Consider the following 22586-nt stretch of genomic DNA (forward strand, 5'->3'; position numbering starts at 1 on the left):
TCTTTGATTTCCTGTCCTTGCCTATTTAAGTGGTACAGTTTGAAATATTTTCTGCTTAAAAACCTCAGCTTTGGCCGGCTAAGATCTAGCTGTATTCAACAGGACGTATAATAGAATTTAAGTACCTCTATCTGCACTTTTTTCAAATAATACAGTATTTATATTGATTTAACTGTGTTGCATGATTATTAACTGAACTGGAAGTTTTGACTCTGTTCTTCAGTTAGTGCTTACTCGAATTTTATTATTTGTTAGTAACTGCAGGCATGGGGGTAGCCACATTCTTTGATTTCCTGTCCTTGCCTATTTAAGTGGTACAGTTTGAAATAATTTATGCTAAAAAACCTCAGCTTTGGCCGGCTAAGATCTAGCTGTATTCAACTGGACGTATACGAGAATTTAAGTACCGTTATCTGCACTTTTTTTCTAATAATGCAGTATTTAAATTGATTTAACTGTGTTGCATGATTATTAACTGAACTGGAAGTTTTGACTCTGTTCGTCAGTTAGTGCTTACTTGAATTTTATTATTTGTCAGTAATTGCAGGTGTGGGGGTAGCCACACTCTTCGATTTCCTGTCCTTGCCTATTTAAGTGGTACAGTTTGAAATAGTTTCTGCTTAAAAACCTCAACTTTGGCCGGCTAAGATCTAGCTGTATTCAACAGGAAGTATAAGTTAATTTAAGTACCTTTATCTGCACTTTTTTCAAATAATACAGTATTTAATTTGATTTAACTGTGTTTCATGATTATTAACTGAACTGGAAGTTTTGACTCTGTTCTTCAGTTAGTGCTTACTTGAATTTTATTATTTGTTAGTAATTGCAGGTGTGGGGGTAGCCACATTCTTTGATTTCCTGTCCTTGCCTATTTAAGTGGTACAGTTTGAAATATTTTCTGCTTAAAAACCTCAGCTTTGGCCGGCTAAGATCTAGCTGTATTCAACTGGACATATAAAAGAAATTAAGTACCTTTATCTGCACATTTTTTAAATAATACAGTATTTAAATTGATTTAACTGTGTTGCATGATTATTAACTGAACTGGAAGTTTTGACTCTGTTCTTCAGTTAGTGCTTACTTGAATTTTATTATTTGTTAGTAATTGCAGGTGTGGGGGTAGCCACATTCTTTGATTTCCTGTCTTTGCCTATTTAAGTGGTACAGTTTGAAATATTTTCTGCTTAAAAACCTCAGCTTTGGCTGGCTAAGTATTAGCTGTATTCAACTGGACTTATAAGAGAATTTAAGTACATTTATCTGCACTTTTTTCAAATAATACAGTATTTAAATTGATTTAACTGTGTTGCATGACTATTAGCTGAACTGGAAGTTTTGACTCTGTTCGTCAGTTAGAGCTTACTTGAATTTTATTATTTGTTAGTAATTGCAGGTGTGGGGGTAGCCACACTCTTTGATTTCCTGTCCTTGCCTATTTAAGTGGTACAGTTTGAAATATTTTCTGCTTAAAAACCTCAGCTTTGGCCTGCTAACATCTAGCTGTATTCAGCTGGATGTATACAAGAATTTAAGTACCTTTATCTGCACTTTTTTCCTAATAATACAGTATTTAAATTGATTTAACTGTGTTGCATGAATATTAACTGAACTGGAAGTTTTGACTCTGTTCTTCAGTCAGTGTTTGCTTGAATTTTATTATTTGTTAGTAATTGCAGGTGTGGGGGTAACCACACTCTTTGATTTCCTGTCCTTGCCTATTTAAGTGGTACAGTTTGAAATATTTGCTGTTTAAAAACCTCAGCTTTGGCGGGCTAAGATCTGGCTGTATTCAACTGGACGTATAAGAGAATTTAAATACCTTTATCTGCACTTTTTTCAAATAATACAGTATTTAAATTGATTTAACTGTGTTGCATGATTATTAACTGAACTGGAAGTTTTGACTCTGTTCTTCAGTTAGTGATTGCTTGAATTTTTTTATTTGTTAGTAATTGCAGGTGTGGGGGTAGCCACACTCTTCGATTTCCTATCCTTGCCTATTTAAGTGGTACAGTTTGAAATATTTTCTGCTTAAAAACCTCAGCTTTGGCCGCTTAAGATCTAGCTGTATTCAACAGGCCGTATAAGAGAATTTAAGAACCTTTATCTGCACTTTTTTTCAAATAATACAGTATTTAAATTAGTTTAACTGTGTTGCATGATTATTAACTGAACTGGAAGTTTGGACTCTGTTCTTCAGTTAGTGCTTACTTGAATTTTATTCTTTGTCAGTAATTGCAGATGTGGGGGTAGCCACATTCTTTGATTTCCTGTCCTTGCCTATTTAAGTGGTACAGTTTGAAATATTTTCTGCTTAAAAACCTCAGCTTTGGCCGGCTAAGATCTAGCTGTATTCAACTGGACATATAAAAGAAATTAAGTACCTTTATCTGCACATTTTTTTAAATAATACAGTATTTAAATTGATTTAACTGTGTTGCATGATTATTAACTGAACTGGAAGTTTTGACTCTGTTCTTCAGTTAGTGCTTACTTGAATTTTATTATTTGTTAGTAATTGCAGGTGTGGGGGTAGCCACATTCTTTGATTTCCTGTCTTTGCCTATTTAAGTGGTACAGTTTGAAATATTTTCTGCTTAAAAACCTCAGCTTTGGCTTGCTAAGAATTAGCTGTATTCAACTGGACGTATAAGAGAATTTAAGTACATTTATCTGCACTTTTTTTCAAATAATACAGTATTTAAATTGATTTAACTGTGTTGCATGATTATTAGTTGAACTGGAAGTTTTGACTCTGTTCGTCAGTTAGAGCTTACTTGAATTTTACTATTTGTTAGTAATTGCAGGTGTGGGGGTAGCCACACTCTTTGATTTCCTGTCCATGCCTATTTAAGTGGTACAGTTTGAAATATTTTCTGCTTAAAAACCTCAGCTTTGGCCGGTTAAGATCTAGCTGTATTCAACTGGATGTATAAGAGAATTTAAGTACCTTTATCTGCACTTTTTTCAAATAATACAGTATTTAAATTGATTTAACTGTGTCGCATGATTATTAGCTGAAATGGAAGTTTTGACTCTGTTCGTCAGTTAGAGCTTTCTTGAATTTTACTATTTGTTAGTAATTGCAGGTGTGGGGGTAGCCACACTCTTTGATTTCCTGTCCATGCCTATTTAACTGGTACAGTTTGAAATATTTTCTGCTTAAAAACCTCAGCTTTGGCCTGCTAACATCTAGCTGTATTCAGCTGGACGTATACAAGAATTTAAGTACCTTTATCTGCACTTTTTTCCTAATAATATAGTATTTAATTTGATTTAACTGTGTTGCATGAATATTAACTGAACTGGAAGTTTTGACTCTGTTCTTCAGTTAGTGCTTGCTTGAATTTTAATATTTGTTAGTAATTGCAGGTGTGGGGGTAACCACACTCTTTGATTTCCTGTCCTTGCCTATTTAAGTGATACAGTTTGAAATATTTGCTGCTTAAAAACCTCAGCTTTGGCGGGCTAAGATCTAGCTGTATTCAACTGGACGTATAAGAGAATTTAAGTACCTTTATCTGCACTTTTTTCAAATAATACAGTATTTAAATTGATTTAACTGTGTCGCATGATTATTAACTGAACTGGAAGTTTTGACTCTGTTCTTCAGTTAGTGATTGCTTGAATTTTTTTATTTGTTAGTAATTGCAGGTGTGGGGGTAGCCACACTCTTCAATTTCCTATCCTTGCCTATTTAAGTGGTACAGTTTGAAATATTTTCTGCTTAAAAACCTCAGCTTTGGCCGGCTAAGATCTAGCTGTATTCAAATGGACGTATAAGACAATTTAAGTACCTTTATCTGCACTTTTTTTCAAATAATACAGTATTTAAATTGGTTTAACTGTGTTGCATGATTATTAACTGAACTGGAAGTTTTGACTCTGTTCTTCAGTTAGTGCTTGCTTGAATTTTATTATTTGTTAGTAATTGCTGGTGTGGGGGTAGCCACATTCTTTGATTTCCTGTCATTGCCTATTTAAGTGGTACAGTTTGAAATATTTTCTGCTTAAAAACCTCAGCTTTGGCCGGCTAAGATCTAGCTGTATTCAACTGGACGTATAAGAGAATTTAAGTACCTTTATCTGCACTTTTTTCAAATAATACAGTATTTAAATTGATTTAACTGTGTTGCATGATTATTAACTGAACTGGAAGTTTTGACTCTGTTCGTCAGTTAGTGCTTACTTGAATTTTATTATTTGTTAGTAATTGCAGGTGTGGGGGTAGCCACACTCTTTGATTTCCTGTCCTTGCCTATTTAAGTGGTACAGTTAGAAATATTTTCTGCTTAAAAACCTCAGCTTTGGCGGGCTAAGATCTAGCTGTATTCAACTGGACGAATAAGAGAATTTAAGTACCTTTATCTGCACTATTTTCAAATAATACAGTATTTATATTGATTTAACTGTTTTGCATGATTATTAACTGAACTGGAAGTTTTGACTCTGTTCGTCAGTTAGAGCTTACTTGAATTTTACTATTTGTTAGTAATTGTAGGTGTGGGGGTCACCACACTCTTTGATTTCCTGTCCATGCCTATTTAAGTGGTACAGTTTGAAATATTTTCTGCTTAAAAACCTCAGCTTTGGCCTGCTAACATCTAGCTGTATTCAGCTGGACGTATACAAGAATTTAAGTACCTTTATCTGCACTTTTTTTCTAATAATACAGTATTTAAATTGATTTAACTGTGTTGCATGATTATTAACTGAACTGGAAGTTTTGACTCTGTTCTTCAGTTAGAGCTTGCTTGAATTTTATTATTTGTTAGTAATTGCAGGTGTGGGGGTAACCACACTCTTTGATTTCCTGTCCTTGCCTATTTAAGTGGTACAGTTTGAAATATTTTCTGCTTAAAAACCTCAGCTTTGGCGGGCTAAGATCTAGCTGTATTCAACTGGACGTATAAGAGAATTTAAGTACCTTTATCTGCACTTTTTTCAAATAATACAGTATTTAAATTGATTTAACTGTGTCGCATGATTATTAACTGAACTGGAAGTTTTGACTCTGTTCTTCAGTTAGTGCTTACTTGAATTTTATTATTTGTTAGTAATTGCAGGTGTGGGGGTAGCCACACTCTTCGATTTCCTGTCCTTGCCTATTTAAGTGGTACAGTTTGAAATATTTTCTGCTTAAAAACCTCAGCTTTGGCCGCTTAAGATCTAGCTGTATTCAACAGGCCGTATAAGAGAATTTAAGTACCTTTATCTGCACTTTTTTTCAAATAATACAGTATTTATATTGATTTAACTGTGTTGCATGATTATTAACTGAACTGGAAGCTTTGACTCTGTTCTTCAGTTAGTGCTTACTTGAATTTTATTATTTGTTAGTAGTTGCAGGTATGGGGGTAGCCACATTCTTTGATTTCCTGTCCTTGCCTATTTAAGTGTATATATGCATGTGTCATGCTTGCTGTTCAGCTGTTGGAACTCTGGTGTGCTTGGTTAATGGGAATACTTCTGCATGCTGTTATAACTAATTGGGAATGCTGTTGACTGTTCCTAACCCATATTTTCATTAACTTCTCCTAAACATAGAACGTATGGGAAGCCCGGTCCCAGTGGACCCACCTGTCCCACCTCAGCTGGAGATGGCACCTGGCACCAGCAGGTCTGGTGCCCAGCCTGGGAGCTCCTCCTCCATTGGCCCTGTGCCACCTTTGGGTGGAAGCGCTGCAGGGGATGGGGCTCATCCCCCCCGTGAAAGCGTGGGCAGAGGAGGGCCACCTATCACTCTCCGAATGGTCCGGGCTGTGGTACGTAGGGAGATCAAGCGTTCTGTCACTTTTCCACTATGCCAGCTTGAGGCATGAGTGGCACGACTCACGGGTGAGCCTGCCCCTCCTACGCAGCCCCCAGCACAGCCACCCTCTGGGTTGTGAAGGTGCAGTGGTGACTGCCCATGGGTGGGCATCTCAGTTTCACTGTTGCCATCTGTGGGCTCATGGGCTTGCTATTTCCAAATATCCTTCCCCATCAATGGTGTTCACCCACCACATGTGTCATATTCTGCCCCTGTATGCATCTTGTTTGTCTTGTCTGTTTACCTCCCCAACCTACCTCCCCAAATATACCTACTTCCCCTACCCCACATTCCACTCTCACTTGAAAAAAAAAAAGGTCAATCTGCTCCTAAAAAAAATTATGCCCCATACATAGCTGCCCATTTTGCACACATGTCCGCTGGACACATAAACTGATATTTAATTGGCAGTACAACATACTTTGTTGTCCTCACCCCTCTCACAGGGGTTGAAGGTTTCATATTTCCCTCCAAATTTATTGCATATGCACAGCTGTTGCTGTTAAAGAAATGGGCAGCTATGGACCTTCCCTACACCCGTCCTGCACATTCCGAGCTGTTTTCTGTACTGTCTTTCCCTCTTTGTGCCCCTTTTTCACCACTTTCCTATCTCCCCGTTTTCTTTTCTTTCAAAGAAATGAGCACGGGGTTAGCAGGAGTAAGCACTATTAAGCAGTAATTAGCAGGTTTGCGCAAGTGTGCACCTGTGTGCGCTTGTCTGCACTTAGCTAAGCATTAAGCATCACGCAAACCCGCTTAAAACTGCATAAAAGTGCCTTAGTCACTCTGTATGTCAGGGCCCTTGTTCTGCTCAGCAGCAAAATAAAACACCTATGTCAGTCTCAAACACCGGACCTTGTACACACTAGACTGCATGAAGTACCACTACGCCACGGTAGACATAGAACAAGTTGGTGCTGAAATAAATATATCATGCATCAGAATGAGTGAATGTAAAGGAAAAATAAGAATGCCATAACACAAATCTTGTTCTGTGGATCTTTACCAGCAGTTGTTGTGGAATTGCATTACATGACTGTGATAAGAGAACCAGCCATTCTAGCAGGAAATAATGTTACAGCAGCACTTTACAACCCCCACAGAGTATCATAGCAGGACAAACACTGGCATATCTGATTAGGGCAGAGGCTATACTTCCCAACTGTGACTAATTTTCAGGGATGTCCCTGATTTTGAAACAAATTTTAGCTGTGTCCCTCTGAATCCCTCTGAAAAGTAATGACATTAGGCAGAAAGGTGGGAAATTACACTTAATGAATAATGACAATAAGTAAGAGTTAGACACTGCTTCTACTTCAGAAAAGGTGCATTAATCCATATACTCTGGTCCTTTCCTCTCAAAGTCTCAACTTAATGGCACTAATATTTTAAAGGTGTACCTCACTTTTACCTACTTTTCCCTGAGTCTGTTCAAATATGTACCTGAGTGCTTGAGAGGCCTGGCAGAGGCAGAAACACACAGGCATATAAGCTTTTCTGCTGTTACACACTGTGCAAATAGCTTTGTAAAGAGTTCCAGAAGCATACCCTTATGTAGGAGTACAACACTGAAATACCAAAGGATGTAGCCATGTACTGGTAGCAACCAACTGTGACAATGCCATTGTTCCAGTGCTGAAAAGACCGGTGTGGTGCACAGACAAAGAATAACAGGCTAACCTCTGGCTACCATCTGGATAGGTCCACAGTTGGGAGCTACACAGACAGACTACTTGCCTTGATAAACTAACAGATACACAGCAACTCTTTAAGTCCAGCAAGATAAAATTCACAAAATAATACATAACGCTCTCTGTACTTCTGCACCTCTACCCAAATGTACAATATACCTGTGTGTTCAGGGTCTACCAAGAATGTAGGTAGGCATACTCAGTACTGAAATTTGTCCAGTTTTCTTGAGCAGCCTGTGCTAATGTCAACACTACAAAAGCACAAACTGTTCAGAAGTGAGTAAATTAATATTCACAGTATAGCAGTTCACAGACAGTTCATGTGCCAAAAGAATACATCTCAATAACTACTTTTGTATGGCAGTTAATTGTATAACTAGAAAAGAATACATACTCCCATGTATCTTGTGTTAGCATTTGGAGGGGTGAGTACAATTCGGCACTGACAAGTGTGTACTGGAAGCAGCAACATTCAGGTCTGAGTACAACATTCAAATCACTGGCTACACCCCTGGCTTCAGATATAAGAACTATACCAACCTTCTGACTTAAACAACGATATCCATAGCAAACAAGCATGATCCCCATTTTGGAAAGCTGAAAGGGCTATGCCCACCTGAGTTAGCAATTTATAGCATTGGGTTGCTATGACAGTGATTACTGCAATTACCACACAGCAGGCTGCATGCAATTAGCAAATGGTGGCCACCAATTGATGCAGAGGCCATCACATGCACATGTGCAAATACCTATAAAACCAGGCTGTAATTGCTGCCCACAAACTCAATCACTCTATTGCAGAGAGAGAGAGAGAGCGAGACAGTGAAAAGCAAAAGGAAAATGGAAAATAAATAATACCAACTCATACAATAGAAAGGTATGTAACAGATATGTATTTACTGGCATGTAGTAGATGTTTTGGAAGAGTACTCTGCATAATGTGAACCATTCATATGTGGCAGCAGTATGTATCTATGCACAGATGTCCTGCTTAACTACTGCCATGGACAATTCAGTGTGTAGCTGTGTGCAGTGGGACATAACTGTGAAATATGTAGCTCAGCATTAAATGTCAAACATCTGATCCATGTTATCTGTGTTCCATACAGTAGTGTGGACAATGGCTGTTTGGGGGATTAATGCAAACATTTATATAAACATGGTTGTAACAGAGTAACACATGCATGATAGTCATATTAAAGTTTAGCTTAGCATTGGCAACTACTGTACCAGGCTAGTATGCTAATCTAGCATTTGTAGCTATATATACCCCCTCTAATTTTACTGTGTGTTCACATGTGACACCTGTTCATGTTGCAGCAAGGCCCAACAGTTCAGCTGTGAGGTCCAGGGACTTACAACAGTGTGGACTTTGTGTGTGTATGGCACACACATACGGAGATATATATATGTGTCATATATATTAACATCTGTATATGTGCATAGAGCAAGGGACATATTGCAACTGTTTGTGAAGGGTAGACATATATATGTTGGTGAAGGTTGTTTTGTGCATATTTGTATGTAGGTTTTAGTGTGTGACAAACAAGACAGCATACAGTGCTGGTATATGACATGTGGTGGTTAAACACTGTGTGTGTTTTGTTCAGTTTGCAATGTTGCAGTCAGTGAAGCCTGCTAAAGCTACCTGGGCTGAGAACACTTTCAATGTATTTCTCACAAGACTGTGAAATATTATTACATTACTGTATACTTCACATCCTTTGTATAATTGATATTCTCACCATGAAAGGTGGACTGTATATGTGCCTATATGTATATGTATATGTACTCCAATTGCATACATATATGTATAGAGAGAGAGAGAGTCATATATAGTCATACACACCCGCATCTATTTGTTGCAATAGATTCTATGTAAAGTTGACTGAGTATGATGGTCAATGTGTTCGTGAATGTGTCAAAGATGTGTATTTGTGGGATGGCTTATTGGGAAACTGCTTTTGTTATGGTATTATGTGTCCTTGCTTTGATCCCAGCAAAAGCTGTGTATGCTGTTGCTAGGCAGATAAAGCACTATGGCATACAGTCTGATGTAGTCCCTTGGTGTTAACTGGGGTGTGTCATTGGAGGCTAAAGCACTACATGTATGCTTATTGATTGGTACTGATGTTGAATCCAAATCCTGTATGAACTGTAGTACTACTTGAAGCTGTATGCCTAAACAGCAAAGTATAGTGTATGTCCACATTGCTTGGAGCCACTGTTTTGTGTGGTCCTTGTAGTCCTCACAGATTACATTCCTCAGGCTTAAGGTTTTGTAAGTATTGACACACGGTACTGTATGGTACACACGTAAAGCTTATCTGGGTTGCCATACCTTTGTGTCTTGTAATTATGCCTGATGTGTGTGTGGGTATGCCTGTAACATGTCCTCTGTCATATGTGTGTTACAAGATATAACTGTGTATCTAGCAACATTTATAGTTTACTACAGCAGTATGCCACCTATATTCACAATTGTGCACATATTTTGGCCACGGGTTTGCCATCAGCAAGTTGTGTGGTATAATGGTAATATTGTAACTTTACAAACATTGCAATGGATGACATATTTCTTTATGCATTCACTTGATCTTTACCTTCAGTGGCTAGGTGGTGCATTGTGTCGCATACAGTGTGCCATGTACTGTTGTATAGTCTTATATAGTGATTTTATTTTGTTGCTGTGCAGAACATGGTTTATTATATAGAGCATGCCAGGCACTTTCAAGCAGTTGTGGGGTGAGCACTGATAAGTGGTATTGAAAGTGTTTAATCTCAGTCAGCTAATAGGTTGCTATATATGGCAGTTCAGTGATATCTGTACTGTATAATGTTATGTGTGCCATATGACTTGCTCAGACATATTTTTTCTTTGTCTTCCAGGGATCGTGGCCCACCATCGTAATCCTAGCTACAGTAGTGCTAAGGATGACATTATTATCAGCTGTCTGATTCAGCACTACAGCCTACTATTCTCGAGAACCAGCCAAGACCAGCATGAGCGTACTGCACTGTGGCAAGATGTTGTCCAGAGGGTAAATGACATAGGCATGCATAACCGGACATATGAGCAGGTACACCATCACTGCAGTGATTTACTTAGACATGTCCGGCAGCGTGCTTCTGATGTCCATAGACAACAGCTTGCAACAGGTGGTGGGGTTAACATCCATCCCCCCCTCACCAGAGTGAAGGAGCTGCTCCTGAGCCTGGTGGCACCTGCCCAACAACAACAACAGCAGACATTTACCTTGATGGAGGTTGGAGCCACCCACAAGAACACATGGAGCGTGCAGGTAACATGGCATATCTGTAGACTACTGTTACCTCTATTGGTAGATCATGCATATGTGAGATGTGTATTGTGTAGTTAGAAGATGTGGAGCCTGTTGTTGTGCAATACTGATCATTTGGAACATAATCTGTAGGCCTGTGAATGTAAACTGTTGTACTACTGTAAGACTGCAAACCCACAGTAGCAATGCCATAGTTGTTGCCACTGACAAACTGTCTCATATCCATGTAGGTCCCTCTGGTGTGACAGCAAGGCAGCGGACACATGCTGGTGAGTGTGTTCTACATTTATTATTGCAAATAAAAAGTGCATGTCATAGTTAAGGTGTAGGCCATGTACACATGTAACACACCTACGCATAATGCATGCTGTGTATGTTTGCTGTAAGACTACGCACATCTCAATAATGTGATTAGCTGCCTCAAACACATGCAATACACAGACCATCTCAAACAAATGTGGCTACACTGTAGTGACCATTGGATAGGCAGCGTCGATACGCATGCACACAACATACACAACTATGTCATACACAGAACATGTTAACATGCTACACATGAAGTATTCACAAACCCTCTGTAAAGTCACAGTCCAGTATCCCAAATGTCATCCACACAGCACACATAATATACCTGAGGGGTAGAGGCCTATCATGGGGCAGTGAAACACTCTGCAACACACAACACATTCATGTTAGGCAATGCTCCTTATTGACCTCCTTACAAACCCATGTAACAACTGGCTGTGAAATGGTGAATGTAGCCATGGTAGTGCAGTTCTGGTACAGCATGATAGGTGCTGGTTTGAGACACATTTGTAGCCTTGAGTGACCACATGGTGCTTGATGATAATAGCTTATGGTACTACACCCCATCCAGTTATTGTAACCACAGTACTACACATAGCTTTCATTGCTGTACACCTCAATGTTGTGTGTGTGCAAACATATGCACCTATAAACAATGTGCATACTAATCACCATTTGCACAACTGACACATATATGTCTTGTAATGCTATTGAGTGGCTAGGTCATATGACACACATTGGGTATGTGTGATGTTTAAATATGCAGTTTTGTTTTAGCATGCCATGTCATGGATGACACTGGCATGTCCACAATATGATCTGCACTCACCATAACTACTGTACATTGGCTGTGTGGACCAATGGTATTCCATCAGTTGCACACGCACCACTGATCTTGTGTATATACACATCATGCATGAGCTAAAACTGTCCACAATTATTTGCTAAAGACATAGAGACTCTAATCAGAATTGAATAGCTATGTGACACATAGATACACATCCAGCCATGGTATGTATACCAGTGAGTATTGGTGCACAGTACATTAAAGAGTTTTTAATACTTGCACAGAAATGTTGTGTCCATGTATACATTGCGTTCCAGGGGGAGGCCAATCACCGAACAACAAAACACATGCATCAAAGCCATGTATACTGTTAGTAACAAGGACTGTCTACACTCGCACTGCATGCTGTTGAGCAACACGTGTCCTGCATGCTAACATGTGTGATATGATTGCTTGGTTTGTGATACTGTACCCCACTATCAACTGCTATTGAGTATGTTCTGAGATTGCTGGTGATGTGTGTGTGTGTGTGTGTGTGTGTGTGTGTGTGTGTGTGTGTGTGTGTGTGTGTGTGTGTGTGTGTGTGTGTCTGCTTTAGTGAGGAGTGTGCATGTGTTCAGACATCATGTAGAGGTCTTAAAGTGCATTTTCTGTTTTACTCTCACAGGTGCTGAGGTTGGGCTGTTTCAGTGCAGCAGGAAACCTGATGTCACTGACACAAATAGTGATAATGAGGATAGGTGTGTTGAGGCACAGACATGTTTGTCAGGGTCTGTTGTTGGGCCACCAATTGACAGTACACAAGTCTCCACCCCATTCATGCACACAGTCATACTGTACATCCATCATCACCAATGCCCTTAGTAGAGGGACAGTGTACAGTCAGAAATGGCCAGGACAGTGTAGTATCTATGGCACATGCATCAGGACACAGCAGCCATAGCCAGATGTCTGGAATGGTACCACATAGGCAGATGTCCAGGGGTTCTCGTCAGAGCACTGCTGGTCATCATGCCCCTGGCAGACGTGCCACAACTCTTACAACCACACGCATGTTCTAGGCTGTCATGGAGGCACAGGCGCATATGGAGTGGTACACTAGACAGGGACTAAGGGCACAGAGGGCTCATAACACCTCTTTAAATAATAGTATCTATGACCTAGCAAGTGCCATCCATAATTACACTGAGGTCATTGATAGATGTTGGGGTGAGACATTAGATGTCCTCCACAATGTCATGTCCATGTGTCAGGACAGTGCAGGACAGTTGAGACGTCGACGTGGACGTATGCCAGCAACATCATCAGCTGGCAGTAATTGTGGATGTCCATCAAGTCATAGCCGCTCCCGTAGTGCCAGTACCAGCCCCAGCAATGTTGGGGGTGGGCTGTCCATAGACTGTCCTAGAAGACCACATGCACGTGGCTCTGGCCAGTCCCAGCAGGGACCTGGATCCAATGTACATATGTCAACCTCTGAGGATAGTACCCAGTCTGGATTAGTACCTGATACTGTCTGTAGCACCCCTGCCAGGCACAGGTCCCATATCCATGGCCAGAGATGGTGATCTGTAAAGCCTGCCAGGTACAGTCTGTAGCTGTCCCACAAATCCCTGTATATGGCAGCCACATGGTGGAACTGTGTGCATGCAGACACATACACATAAACCAGACACCAAGGGCAAACACATACCTGCACACATTACATCCACATTGACCCATAACAGTACTCTTGGCCCTCACACACACACTCACACACACATCGATTGTATGGCTCAATGTAGGCCTCTGGCAAACCAACAACACACCCTGTGCATATGATGAAACCTGTGCCACCTCCTGTCATCTGTAATATTGATGCAGGAACAGGCTAACATGGTGCTGATGCACAGGGTGACTTTATAACAGAATAGCAATGTTAGCATTTTCTCAGCAGTAAAGTGTTATGTTATCCTTGAAGGTGTAGCTGAGCAGGCATGATGCATTAAAGCTATAATTATCAATGTAGTATTGTTTACGCCAGTGTTTATTCCAATTGTGTATTGTCTGCCCATGTGCCACTTGGCTGATGTGTGTAGTTTTGTCAGCAAATGTTAGAGAGTGGACAGTAAGTGTGGGATGTGTGCAGCACAGATTTGCAGGTGAACATTTGTGAACATGGTTGAGGTGCACTGTCTGCATGTACATGAATATTGGACACATGGGCAGGGTGACATGCCCTGTATTAGACATTGTTAACATCCATAGTTTCTATTGGTGGCCAGTATGCATTGTACTACACACATTTTGGAACTTGAGTACACGTGTGTGTATGACACAGTTTGACACTGTGCCGTGGGTGATACTGTTACTATCTGTCATTGGTTTGCATTCTGGTAGTATACATAACCTCAACAGCCTGACCATAAACAATTGTTAAATGATGTCTTTACAACTGACACACAGATGTAGGACACATGGTAACATTTGCAGCCTTCAAGTACTATTCTATGCCAGTAACCAGTGGTATTCACCTGCACTCAGTCCTGTGACCACTCCTGTTTGGCATATAGCTTTCTTAGGTACAAGCAAATACAGTAGGGATATGTCTGGCCACATTTGGCAATGCATACTGTGGGCTATAATGCATTCTCCAAATGACACACACATCCTCCAAAAGGGTATCATACAGACAGATACCTGGTGTCAAACCCATGCTGTAAAGCTATAAGCCAAATAAAGCATAGTCATCCACTTTTACAAAACATAGTATCCCCAGAGTACCACATAGGTAGTAGCCCCCAAAATGTTGAACAGGTACCGATGTATACATAGAGCCATGTATTATGTCATCTCTCCTTTGATAATCACATTTCCAAATGGTTTTGGAAATCCCTCTGTGGATCACATAAGCAATAAGGGGTCTGCATACATATCCACAAAGGTTGTTGCACACCTATAATAAATAGCCATCTTTGACAGACTTTGCTGCTTTTGAACAGGTTTCAAATATACCTCAGGCATAAACCCTCACTCACACTATTCAATAGAAACCGTAATGAGTGTATGTGAAACTGATGACGTAGGCCAGGGATCACTGCACTGGCTAGGCTTGTCACAAGCATATAGATGTGACCTAAGGTCTGGAAAGCGGCAGCACACTCTGGCAAAGATAACAGATGTGTTCATGGAGAAAGCAGGGTTCCCACCTATGAAATAATTGAGGTCACATGTATGTATATGTATTTGTCACACAGCTACCTGACATGTGTAATGCACATACTGTTGTCATTGTGATATGTCATACAGTAATAAAAGCAAAACCCAGATCACATTGACTAACAGTGTCACACACATGAAGCACACACACACACACACACACACACACACACACACACACACACACACAGTCACCAAGTGTAGGACTCAAACCCCTACCTAACTACTTTATGATACTAGAGCAGTACACATTAACACGATGCGCTATACACATTACTGGGAATTCACCTTTCCACAGGTATATTTGTAGGATGGTGACATCATCAGACTTGACAAAGATGAGTATACAACTTTTAAGATGTTTCAGTAGTCTTCAAAAAGGTTGCTCCTCTCCAAGGAGACACACACACTCTCATACAGGTGGCAAGTGCAGGATTCAAAACCCTACCTAACTACTTTATGATACTAGAGGAGTACGCATTAACACGACATGCTATACACATTACAGGGAGTTCTCCATTCCACAGGTATATTTGTAGGATGGTGAGATCATCAGACTTGACAAATATGAGTATACCACTTTTAAGGTGTTTCAGTAATCTTCAAAAAGGTTGCTCCTCTCCAAGGAGACACACACTCTCATACAGTTAGCAAGTGGAGGATTCAAACCCCTGCCTAACTACTTTATGATACTAGAGGAGTACGCATTAACACGACATGCTATACACATTACAGGGAGTTCTCCATTCCACAGGTATATTTGTAGGATGGTGATATCATCAGACTTGACAAAGATGAGTATACCACTTTTAAGGTGTTTCAGTAGTCTTCAAAAAGGTTGCTCCTCTCCAAGGAGACACACACACACACACACACACACACACACACACACACCACACACACTCTCATACAGTTGGCAAGTGCAGGATTCAAACCCCTACCTAACTACTTTATGGTACTGGAGGAGTACACATTAACATGATGCACTATACACATTACTGGCAGTTCTCCATTCCACAGGTATATTTGTAGGATGGTGACATCAGACTTGACAAAGATGAGTACACCACTTTTAAGGTGTTTCAGTAGTCTTCAAAAAGGTTGCTCCTCTCCAAGGAGACACACACACTCTCATACAGTTGGCAAGTGCAGGATTCAAACCCCTACCTACTTTATGATACTAGAGGAGCACGCATTAACACAACGCTCTGCACACATTACTGGGAGTTCTCCATTCCACAGGTATATTTGTAGGATGGTGACATCATCAGACTTGACAAAGATGAGTACACCACTTTTAAGGTGTTTCAGTAGTCTTCAAAAAGGTTGCTCCTCTCCAAGGAGACACACACACACTCTCTCATACAGGTGGCAAATGCAGGATTCAAACACCTACCTAACTGCTTTATTATACTAGAGAAGTACGCATTAACACAACACACTATACACATTACTGGGAGTTCTCCTTTCCACCGGTATATTTGTAGGATGGTGACATCATCAGACTAGACAAAGTGGGTGACATTAGGTGGGCTACATAGAACGAATTTCTAAACACTTTGGCAATGTGATCATCAAAGGAGAGTTTACTATCTACCTGGGTCCCCAGGTCCATAATTACATTCTCCGTACATACTGGATTACCACCTTTATGGTAATTTGTGTGCACTTTGTTTTATCCAAAGGGGATGACTATGCATTTTTTGGCATTCTGCTTGAGGGCATTGTTTTGACACCAGGTATCTGTCTCTGTAAGACCCTTCTGGAGGATGTCTGTGTCAGCCGTAGAGTCGATTATGGACCACAGTTAGCAGTCATCTGCAAACGTGTTCAGCCATACTCCTCCCATGCTTGCCTGTACCTCTGAGCAGTATCTACTGAACAGGTGGGGTCCCAGAACCAAGACCTGTGGGATGCCATTTGTGACTGGTTTAGAGTCAGACATGGCACCCACAACTCTGAACATGTGTGTTTGATCTGTGAGCCAGTTGGCCACCCATCCTGTGACATAGGTGTTAATGTTCAAGCTGGCAAGTTTGTCCATGATGCCAGAGTGAGAATGGTGTCAAAGACCTTAGTGAGGTCCAGGTGGGCTGTGTGGACTACATTCACCTCCATCTGTGTCCTTGGTAACTGTTTCAAAGAAGTCAACTAGGTTTAGGAGGCATGATCTGCCTGTAACAAAGCCAAGTTGGGTAGAGTCCAGTGTCTGGAGGTTCCCAATGTCTCTGTTTATGGGTTCCATGATAATTTGTTCTATAGCTTTGCATACCAGGCTGAGTAGGCCTATAGGGCAATAGTTTCCAGGTTCTGTTGTGGCACCACCTTTGTGGAGCTGGATGACTGTTGCTGTATTCCATTCTTTGGGTACATAGCCTGTGGTAAGGTTGAGTCTGGACAGTGAATGTAGGTGAGGGTGTAGTTTCTTTTGGGGCTGGTGTAAGATGCAGCCTGGGACACCATCCAGTCCCATTGATGCTGTGTTCTTAGCTTTGGAGAGGGCTGTTTTTACCTTCATGTCCATGAAGTCTGGGGTTCTGCATTCTTCTGGGATGGACACAGGCCATTTTTAGGGGTGATGGGGGGGTTGGCACTGAACTTGTCCACCAGGATGTGGGCAATGTCAGTTGGTTCAGTGTATTTTTTGCCATTTTGCAGTAGCTGACAGCATATTTGAGAGTTGCCACCTAAATGTTTGGTATAGCTTCTGAAGGCTTTGTGGTTGTTATTCTTACATTCCTTGGCAATTTGTCTTTAGAAACTGGTCTTGGATTATTTTATGAGCGATCATTGTTTCTTCCTAATAATGATCAGTGATGCTTTCCTTTTGTGAAGTTTGCTCTATCATGTGTTCATTTCTTCCTTCTGTTGTATGGCTTATTTATGGGCAATGACCACCAGATTGGTTTCTTATTTTTGGAGGAGTGCATCTTGGTTTTATTTGGGATGTCTCGATCCATGCATCCCTGTAGATGCTCATAGAATGCACTTGTAAATGATTCTGCAGATTGTATATCATTATCCTATAGCAAGGGGGCTTTGGAATTTTCCACTTTGGTCTTGAGAAGTGTGCAGTTTGCTTTTGAAAATTTCTTCACAGTGGTTTCCTTGACTGAACGTGATGTGGATGACCAGTGTGATTACTTTATGATCTGATATTACCAGCGAGGGGTTTATCTCTGTTGTGGAACACTGGTACCCCATGCTGGTGATGATCAGGTCCAGTATGTTGTCACCTCTAGTGGGCATGGTGACCAGCTGTTCCAGGGTGTTTGAGTTTTTATACTCTAGGAAGCATTGGGCAAAGGACGTTGTACACGAGTAATTCTCCCAGTCAATGTTTGGGTAGTTGTAATCTCCTCATATAATGGTGTTTGATAGGACCTTTATATTTTCCACTGTTCTCAGGAATACTGAGTGAGGTTCCTGAGACAAGGTAGGTGATCTGTAGCAGGCTACAGTCTAATAAGCAGCTTTGTCCAATGTTAGTTGCACTTGTATGGTCTCCAAGGCCTCATGCTGTGCCACTAACCTGAAGGTGTGGGTATCCATAAGGTAAATGGATACACCCCTTCCTTTTGTATTTCACTCTGAGTTTTGGGGCCAAAGATCAGAGGGATTGTGAGTGTTTTACGTGGAGCATGTCCAATAACTCTGTGTTTGACATAGCTTTGCATGTTAGGCAGAGATCACCTCTGAGTAGGCAATATGCGAGAGAGTACAGCTGGAGCATTTTGACACGGTCTGTGTATGGCATGTATTTCAGGCCGCTAATGCTCTTTGTGAGGTATTTCTGCAGGCTTTCCAGTTTTTGTAGATGTCTTGTGAGGTACATAGCAAAAGGGGCGTTGTACTCTATTATGGGTCTAGTGAGTGATGAGTGGAGGGGAACAATGTCCTCTTCTATTCTGCATGAGACACCTTTTGTGATGAGGTGTGCCACGTAGAAGGATTTCCTGACTACTGTGGGGATGTGATTATCACAGGTGGGTCCACTGTCCACCTGTGACCCAAGGTCTCTTATCACATTTTCAGTGTTAAGTATACTACCACCTATGTTGTAGTTCATAGCTACAGAGTTTTTACCAAAGGGGATGACAATGCACTTTTTGGCATTGAGCTTGAGGCCATGGTTGACACCAGGCATCTGTCTCAGTGAGGCCCTTTTGTAGGATGTCCACATCTTTAGTAGTTTTAATTATGGATCCTAGTTTGCAGTCATCTGGAAACTTCTTTAGCCACACACCTTCCATGTTAAAGTTTACTTCAGGGAAGTAGATACCAAACAGGACAGGACCCAGGACTGAACCCTGTGGTACTGCACTTGTCACTGGTCTAAAGTCGTACTTGGAGTCTGCTACTTTCACAGTGTGTGTTCTGTCAGTGAGCCAGTTGGCAACCCTTCTTGTGACATAGCAATTTATACCTAGTTTAGTGGGTTTATCTATAATTCCAGAGTGGGGGATGGTGTTGAAGATATACAAGATATACATAGGCTGTGTACCACCTTACCCTTGTCTATGGTTCTGGTGACTGCTTCAATAACGTCTATCAGGTTTAGGAGACATGATTTGCATTTTACAAACCCAACATGGTTGTGGTCCAGAGTTTGGAGATTACCAATGTCTTTTTTTTATAATTTATATGATGATACATTCCATGGCCTTGCAGAGCAGGCTCATCAGGCTAATGGGGCACTAGTTCCTGGGGTCTGTGGTGTCTCCACCCTTGTGTAGTGGGATAACCGGTTGCTGTGCGCCATTCAGCAGTCACAAAGCCTGAGGTGAGGCTATGACTGAACATGGTACATTGGTGTGGTGCCTGTTCATTCTGTAGTTTGTATAGAACACAGCCTGGGAAGTTATCTGGTCCCATGGATGCTGTGTTCCTGGTTTTGGAGAGTGTTTTTTACCTGTGCAGCTGTGATGACAGCAACTTTGCAGTCTTCCGTTATAGAGATGTGCTCTTTCATGGGTGAGAGGGGGGTAAAGTTAGCACTGATCCTATCTGCCAGGATGTTGGCAATATCAGTTGGGTCTGTATATTTAGTGCCATTGTGCTGTAACTCAGAGCAGATCTGAGTGTTACCATTGAGATTCTTGACATAGCCATAGAATGCTTTGTGGTTGTCTTTAGAATCAGTGTTGATTTTGTTTTCATAACTAGCTTTGGAGGATTTTATCAGGGATCACAGCTTCTTACTGATGTTGACCATGGAGCTCCTCCACTCATGGGATTTTATCCTCTTTTGCAACATTTTCTTCCTTCTGTTGTGCAGTTTGTTTATGGCAGGGGAACACCAGATTGGCTTCCTTTTCTTTGAGGATAGCATCTTGGTTCAGTTTGGGATAGCACGATGCATGAAGTCATGTAAGTGCTTATAAAGTGCAATTGGGAAGGATTCAGTAGTTGTAACTGTATTGCACATCTGCATGGGTGTCCTGCAGTTCAGCACTTCTGTCTTAAGAAGCATGAAGTTGGCTTTGGAGACATTTTTAACATGGTTTCCTTAATGGGGGTGTGGGTCCAGAATGTGGATATGTAGGGTAATTAGCTTATGGTTAGATGGGACCAATGAGGCGCTGACTTCAGGTGTGGAACACCGGTCACGCAGGACAAACCAAACCCCATAACCAACACAAATAATAACAAAGTGAGCTAAATGCTACTCATTGCCAGAAGTCTCAGCCTCCAGATGCACACACTCGAGGCACTTTTCATTATGGAGGATATTGATATCTGTGCAGTAACAGAAACCTAGTTCAAGGCTCCAGACAGCACACCAGCACTACCAGGATACTACTCATTCCGTACCTTCCAGCATCAGAACCTGAATCATAGCACATAGGGTGAGGATGTATCCATATTCATCAAGGATACCTACACCTCTCTCTACATGCTCTCTACAGGATATGTACCCATAGAATATTGCACAGCAATGTTCTTCACACTCCACAGGGGTGGGGCCACACAAACCCCTTGGCATTCATGCTCTATGAGCCTGACGAGTGTGTTCTGCAAGGCAATGGAGCCAATCATAATGGAAGTCAACAATACAGAGATTGGGAACCTTTACACAGTTGAGCACACCCAGTTTGGCTTTGTCAAATGCAGACCATGCCTCCTGAAATGGGAGGATTTCTTTGACAGTTACCCAGGCTACAGATGATTGAAATGAGCTCAACACAGCCTACCTATACCTCTCTAAGGCCTTTGACACCATTCCCCAGTCAGGTATCATAAATGAACTCACCAAGCTGGCCATGAATCCATACATCACAAGATGGATTGCAAACTGGCTCACAGATAGATCCCACACATTAAGAGTTGCTGGCTACATGTCAGATTCTACACCGGTAATGACTGGTGTCCCCCAGGGTTCAGTCCTGGGGTCCCTCCTGTTTGGTATAGACTTCTCAAATGTACATGCCAACACAGGAGGGTTGTGGTTGACTAAGTTTGTTGGGAACTGTAAAGTGTTTGCCATAATAGATTCCCCGGACGACAGACATATTCTCCAGAAGGGACTCTATGAGACAGATGTGTGGTGTCAGAATCATGGCCTAAAGCTCACTGTGGAGGAATGCATAGTGATCCTCTTTGTTGAAAACAAAATACCCACAAACTACCATGTAGGTGTTACCCTCTTAAAAATGACAAGGTGATAAGGGATCTGAGGACACAAGTAGATAGTCATCTTTCCTTTGACAACTATGTTGCCAAAGTGATTGGGAGATCCTATGTGGCCCACCTAATCAACAAAGGGTTTGCATCAGGATCCAAAGAGTTAGTGTTGGCACTCTACTCTTACATCATCAGACCCATCATTGAGTACAGTGCACCATTTTGGATGTACTCGACTTAGCATATCCAGCAGCTGTAGGGACCACATAGGTACCTCACCAAGTGGATTACTGGCCTCAAACAGTTGTGTTATGCAACACAACTGGTAAAACTAAATCTGTTCTTCGTTGCATGCCGCCTACTCAGAGGCACACTCTGCCTAACATACAGAGCCATGTCCAGCACATAACTGTTGAACATGTTCCATCTACAGATAACAACAGTGAGTCGCCCTACACATTCCAGGGATATGAACCTCATCACAACGATGAATATAACATGCTGGTGGGATAGAGTACCATCCCAGACACTTTCCTTACTGTGGAACAGAGTCCCAATGTACATCAGACAGAACATCAGACAGAACCCCTCGCTGACACTCTTCAATTGGAACCTTAATGAGTGGATAGGAAACAGACAATTCATGCCAGGCATCGCATCAGCAGCTCCACTAGAAAGGGGCTTAGGCTACTAACTATTAGAACTAGACCTTGGGAGACTACCCAATGATGTGGTGAAAGCTGCACAACTTGCGTAGGCTGATATATGCCTTCATGGCGATAGTCTACTACATACTTATGAACCTATGTGACAGGTACATGTCTACAGATAGTAGATGTGTACTTCATTGTACAGTCATGTTGTAC

Source organism: Protopterus annectens, chromosome 9.part0 (genome assembly GCF_019279795.1).
Source record: "Protopterus annectens isolate FY-2018-M chromosome 9.part0, PAN1.0, whole genome shotgun sequence".
In the NCBI taxonomy this organism is placed as follows: Eukaryota; Metazoa; Chordata; order Ceratodontiformes; family Protopteridae; genus Protopterus; species Protopterus annectens.